The sequence below is a fragment of the Misgurnus anguillicaudatus genome, chromosome 24 (assembly GCF_027580225.2).
Source record: "Misgurnus anguillicaudatus chromosome 24, ASM2758022v2, whole genome shotgun sequence".
Taxonomy (NCBI): Eukaryota; Metazoa; Chordata; class Actinopteri; order Cypriniformes; family Cobitidae; genus Misgurnus; species Misgurnus anguillicaudatus.
Window position 1 is genome coordinate 18,730,747 of NC_073360.2, and position 6,950 is coordinate 18,737,696.

At 41.8% G+C, this 6,950-nt stretch overlaps 1 long non-coding RNA gene across 1 annotated transcript; it reads left to right on the forward strand.

The window, feature by feature from the left end:
* Positions 1–283: 283 nt before the first annotated feature.
* On the forward strand, positions 284–2,744 carry LOC141361409 (uncharacterized). Its single transcript, XR_012367469.1, has 3 exons — positions 284–398; positions 531–663; positions 783–2,744. It is a non-coding gene; the product is annotated as an uncharacterized lncRNA (long non-coding RNA).
* The last annotated feature ends 4,206 nt before the right edge of the window (positions 2,745–6,950 follow it).

Sequence of the window (6,950 nt, forward strand, 5' to 3'; positions counted from 1 at the left end):
AATCATAGCAGTGGGCGTTTACGTCTAGGTTTTCAATGCGGCCCGCCCCTTCAAACGAACCATTTCTCTAGAGAGCCACTAATCCATGTTACAAAATAGCCTATAACTTGTTGATTTTTATGTTTTTGAATGTAAAAACCACACGGACATCATAAGTAGACATCAGACAACAGTATAAAACATGGTCACTTACTCCACCCTGTAAGACATAAACAATAATATGAACTGACATATGTTTGACTGAGAAGCATATGTCACCCGGTGACGATTTCGAGGGGCGGAACCTTTGATAGGGAAGATTTGTTCCGCCCGGAAGGTTTCCCACTCGGAGGACGAAATGAAAACACCGGAACTTCCAGTAAGCGCTGCGAAGCGAAATCAAGCCGAATTCGAAACAGGTGGGAGTAATAAACACAGCGGTCAGCGATTGGAGGAGACACGGAAGGAGTGGGATATATATATATAGGAGCTGTAAAGACAGAGGGAACGTCGTTGTTTGGATTGTTGTCATTGTGTGTTCTGCTTTGCAGTCCGGTCAGCGCGAGAGTCTGCTGAGGAGGTCGAGGACGGCTGGGATTCGTGGATGAGTTGCTCTGGTGATATTGATGGAGAAGCACTGGTTTGACTCACGCTATTAAACGGAAGATTTTACAGCTGTTGAAAGTAAGAGCGGGAGACGAGGAAGAGAGAGACACAGGCTGAGTACATTTTACATTGAAGGCTCTATGAGAAGTAAGCCGTTTGTGAGTGCAGTATTGTTGTGTGCTTGCTGTTGTTAACAGCCGACTGACCGTGAGTAGACCGAGGAAAATGGTGGAAGTGGATTTACAGCGGGGTGAAGAGTACAGCATCCGCCTACGGAAACAAATAAAGGAAACAGATCGTCAGTGTTGTGAGTACTCCGTGTTTAAACTATTGCACCATTGTGAATTGATGCTCCAACGTGTATTTTGAGCCTTAGTGGCGAGGTTGGCCCCACCACGGAGCAAGGTGGTGGGCGAGCCGGAGTCTAGTGTTTCGGAGAGGATTAAAGGACCACTGCAGCGACGTTTGTATTGCCAGCCACCCATTTATTATTCATCGGCCCAAAAGGCAGCCCGACAGAGAGGGGCTGCGAACCTATTTTTATTGACGTAGAAGAGTGAAGAGTGCTGTGGGTGAGTCTGAGACTTTGCTGTGAGATTTACACTTAAAAGAGTGCTGTGATGCTGTGTGGTGTTTCTAGCAGCCTTTCCCATTGAGCTGGCCGTGAGACAACAAGAGGTCGTGAGGCTGGCAGCCCATTTATTGTTTATGCTGTGCGTGTGGCCCTTGCATTGGAGATTCGGTGGAGTGCTGGTTCTGTCATCTTCGTACGTGGCCGGTTCGGTGGAACGGTGGTGAGACATCTGGGAACAGCAGAGTACTTGTGAGTAAAACAACTACTTACAGAGCAAGTGTGTGTATGTGTACTGTCGTGTACAGGGAAGCTGAGGTCGATACCACCTGTCACGGAGCCTCTACAAAGGTGCGCCCCTTTCCCGGCTCTCGGGAGTTAAAGGAACGAGAGGAGAGGGCAGCGTTCGGCTCGGCGTGGCAGTGCTGGATCTCCCCCGCTGATAGCTCCAGTGGCGTGTGGGAAGAACGTACCACGGCGCTCCACCATCGCAGAGGTTGGGAAAATATCCACCTACTGATCTAGCGCAGTACCGTAAGTCCACCATCCCCGAATCGGGGCCACTTTTGAAAGCACCCACTAAATGTACGAATTATAAAAATGGTCTGATGCAGTTAAAGGAACCAAAGCCAGTCACCGTGAAACGTTACCAGTGTTGACCTCGTGTGAGTACCAGTGTTGAGATTAACCTCTGTGTTACAGCTAAGAGCCTACAGTGGGAGAGAGAAAGAACCAGAGCCAGTGACCGTGAGAAACGTACCTGTGTGCGGCCGCTCGTGAGTAGTGTGAGCACCAGTTTTGAGATTAACCCCTGTGTTACAGCTAAGAGCCTACAGTGGGAGAGAGAAAGAACCAGAGCCTGTGACCGTGAGAAACTTACCTGTGTGCGGCCGCTCGTGAGTAGTGTGAGCCCCAGTATTGAGATTAACCCCTGTGTTACAGCTAGGAGCCTACAGTGGGAGAGAGAAAGACCCAGAGCCTGTGACCGTGAGAAACTTACCTGTGTGCGGCCGCTCGTGAGTAGTGTGAGCCCCAGTATTGAGATCAACCCCTGTGTTACACCTACGAGCCTACAGTGGGAGGGAGAAAGACCCAGAGCCTGTGACCGTGAGAAACTTACCTGTGTGCGGCCGCTCGTGAGTAGTGTGAGCCCCAGTATTGAGATTAACCCCTGTGTTACAGCTAAGAGCCTACAGTGGGAGAGAGAAAGACCCAGAGCCTGTGACCGTGAGAAACTTACCTGTGTGCGGCCGCTCGTGAGTAGTGTGAGCCCCAGTATTGAGATCAACACCTGTGTTACACCTACGAGCCTCCAGGGGGAGGGAGAAAGACCCAGAGCCTGTGACCGTGAGTAACATACCTGTGTGCGGCCGCTCTTGAGTAGTGTGAGCCCCATTATTGAGATTAACCCCTCTGTTACAGCTAAGAGCCTGCAGTGGGAGAGAGAAAGACCCAGAGCCTGTGACCGTGAGAAACTTACCTGTGTGCGGCCGCTCGTGAGTAGTGTGAGCCCCAGTATTGAGATTAACCCCCGTGTTACAGCTAAGAGCCTGCAGTGGGAGAGAGAAAGACCCAGAGCCTGTGACCGTGAGAAACTTACCTGTGTGCGGCCGCTCGTGAGTAGTGTGAGCCCCAATATTCCGAACAAATTGACTGTTTTGTGTTCTCTCTGCCTCCAGGAAGAAAAGGAGGGCGCCACGGGATCAACAAACTAAGCTGGAAGAGTCTTACCTGTTTGCCTTTCCCCCGATAGTGTCTTGGTTCTCCGACACTCGGTCCCCTTGGTCCCCTCCCCCCTCTTCTACGTGTCACAGCCCACCTGGAGGGCAGAACAGGGACTGTTTAGTTTTAAACTTCCCATTTCCCTATTCTTTTTAACTAATTTAAATAAAGATTATATTTTTTATACTTACCTGTTCTTGTGTTGTTTGGTCATTGGGTTGGTTTTGGGACCTCGTCGAGGTGGAAACTAGGAAGGGGCGTGGCTTAGTTATAGCAGTGGCCAGCCCCGACCTGTGACACATAATTGGTCACAGTACGCTAGAAACAGCAAACCTTCATTCCATGGTAGAGTCGACCCTCTAGCCTCAGGACCTCATGACAAAGGCAGTCAACCTTAAAAAGGGTGGAAAACAGAAAAGCTTGAGATGTTTCACATTCTGCAAATATGGCATTTGTTGATCAAGATACTCACCATGTATTCCCATCACCATAACCAAATGTGCTGAATTAACCATCAGCACTCCTGTAGTTCAGCTGTCTTTGGTATCCTAATTAGTTGCACAGGGAATGCCAGGAAAACCATTTAATTGACACGTTGACGAAGACCACCTGCAATAAGACCTATTAAAGTACAACATTACCACTCTTCAGAAAGTCTGTGGCTCGCTCTCGAATGGCTGAAGTGAGTTGCTGTGTGCCATCAAGATACTGAAGGATGTGACAGCACAGCAATGTTTTGTTCCCCACAGCCATATGGCATCTGTAGCAGCCCATCAAGATTCTGCAGTGCACGAGCCAATATGTCTCTTACAGGAGCCAAATGTTAGTTCCACTCATCTAGTTTCACATACCTTTTTACATACATTTTTGGTTCAAACTGCAAGTTATTTTAAAGGTCATTCTTAATCCCATTGACAAGTATTCTTGGTGTAGATCTAAAATGTAAGTGGACACGTGGCAATTTAACATTTAAGCAAAGTCTCACCAAGGACAGAAGCTCTCGATGACCCCTTAATCACATTTAAAGAATATGTCAGCGATACATCTTCTAAAAGTCGTCTTGCATCTTCTGAAAATCTTCTTTCATCTGAAAGTCTTCTTCCTATTAAAATTAATACCCCAAACATAACAGATGAGCAAAGAACAGCGAGACCTGAACACTAACCACTACAGTAAAAAATAAAGTGCAAGACGAACATAATTTTTGAGAAACAATCTAAATATGAGTGTATTAACGTTGCATTACTTTAGCTAATACTTATAGCTAGCTAGGAGAGACACTGTGCTTCACAGAAGCCTACTGACGGTCAGTTGACATGTCGTTTGAATTTGAATTTTGCACTTTGATCTGTATGGTTTTGCCTTTCCGCGTCGGGCTTGTTTTTGTTGATAAATCTGTCACGCTGGCCCTATTGTCACGGAAGTGACATCACTTCGGCTGGATGATCGTGATTGGACAGTTCCGTTGTGTTGAAATTATACCTCTTGAGCGCCCTCGCTGGCGGAGTGAAGAACAACAGGCATTAAGAACGTATGTGTTGCTTGCACCTTGGTGATCAGTTTCTAAATTCAGTTATTTACAAATGTAGTTATTATATTATTTTTATAATATGAATTTCTGATCCTGGTTACTACTTTCATCACCCTGGGCTGTATACGTATGAATCACATCACGTTACATCACGCGCCCCCATACATCATAGACTTGTTAATGCTTCCCCCTAGTGGCTGAACATCGCAGCGTTTTCAAATCAAATGAGTTACTAAAATGTTTCAAATCAATATTTAATGCCCAATTGTTTACTCATGTAGCATGCAGCCTTCTAATAAGCAGGAAAGAGTTAAGTCGATCGTTATAAAATTTATTTTACACTAACGTCTGTCTCTGTAGGGCTACCTTATCCCTAATTGTTATTTATGAGGTCATGTATAGGAAAACGACAAACAAAAAGGTTTTTATTGCTATGAAATATACAGTACTGTGCAAAAGTCTGAGGCCACCATGCCAGAATTAGGTTTGATTTTCTTGCAATGTTATAGTGATCATATATAATTGTTTCTCAGTCACTTTAATAGAATACATCCAGAAAATACAGGTAATGTGTATATAATACTAAAAACTGTATAAAAATGTAAACTAATGTGCCAAGTTTTTAGGGTAAACTCCCCTTCCACTCCAATAGCAGGAAACTGCAGGATCTCTTAAACCTAAAAAAAAATGAAATCCTAAATTCGAATTTTAAAGAATCTTTAGAGGTCACACTTATGGAAGCCCATTTCCGCCACATAAGAAAAAAAATAATGCTGTGATAAATCATAATTATGACTTTAAAAGACAAATTTAAGACAAATTTCAAAACGACAAATTCGGCATTGCCCAAGGAATCCATAGACACCAAGATCATAATTCTGACAAACATTTCAGTAATTATGGGCAAAAATAGTCATTTTTCATATCTCATGACCCATAGGTGGCGTTGTCATCAAATTTGGCATGGACCCCCAGTTCCTGGTGCCCATTAAGGATATCAACTTTCATCCCAATTGTAAAGGGTGGAGTCTTAATGTAAGGTATTAAATGCAATGATTGTGACGAGAGCAATCCCATGTACTAAGTAGAATTTTCATAGATCAAAAGGAACACCAGTTTTAACAGTTTGAATAGTGAATTTATGAAAGTATAACCAAACAAACCAATGTAATCCCAAACAAACCTATATATACCCAAACAAACCTATATATACCCGAACAAACCGATGTATACCCGAAATAACCAATATATGACAGAACAAACCAATGTATCTAAACCAATATATAACTGAAAGAACAAATATATAACTGAACAAACCAATATATAGCTAAACAAACCAATGTATAGTTTAACAAACCAGTATACATTTAAAAAAAAACCAATGTATCTAAACCAATACATACCTGAACAAACCAATATATAGTTAAACAAACTAATGTATCTAATCTAATATATAGCTGAACAAACCAATGTTTACATGAGCAAACCAATATAGAGCTGAACAAGCCAATGTTTATTTGAACTAACTGTACATTAAATTAGGGAACCAATACACATTTACACTGTTAGATCAGGTCTCCACACCACAGACAAAATAAAAAACGATCCAGCCCCAGACCAGTTTACTTGTTTAACAGGCTTCTGTCAGTTAAGAGGTTGATCAATCGTTGCTAGATCAGAGGACACGAGACGATCATAAAATAGAACAGAGTTTATTGATGGACAGCTACAGTTGCATATGTTTCAATGTTCAAACCTCGCTCAACCCATGTCTAACAAGCATGAATTCAACATGCACTCTTATACCAAAATGCTTAATAGCAACATCCCACAAACCTTCAGCTTCCATAAACATTCTCTTTATCTATATCTGTTTACAGAGAGACAGGACATCTCATGAAACTTCACAAATGCGAGACCACTATAAGACTGAACAACAATGAAATCAATAAGACATATAAAACGTAGAAATATAATGAATGAATGAATAATATAATAAAATATAGAAATATAATAATGAATGAATAAATGAAAATAGAATGTTAAAATGATAATAATGAAATTGATAATGATAAAATAATATTAAATAATTAAATACTTAATATATGTATAACTCATGATTATAAAATTATTTTGATGATTATGTAAATAAATGATTAGGAATAAAACAAACAAAAGAACACAATAATAAAAACATTCTGCACATGGGGATCTAAGGTAGGATCCTTCAACACATTATGAATTAATTATTTCCTGAACGGTCTCCCATATTTATGTCAACAATGACCAATTATGCCATAATTATGACTTTTAAAGTTTTTTTCTTATGTGGCGGAAATGGGCTTCCATACACACTAAATACTGACGATGCCTAAAAAAGACATTTAGTCCTGGAATTATTTTTTTTGTACATATTTCCTATATTTTCTGTTTTTATCTTAATAAAATAGATTGAAAAATAAATATGGATGGACATTAAAACTTCTAAAACAACATGGTGCTGGTGGTGGCCTAAGACGTTTGCACAGTACTGTAAATAAA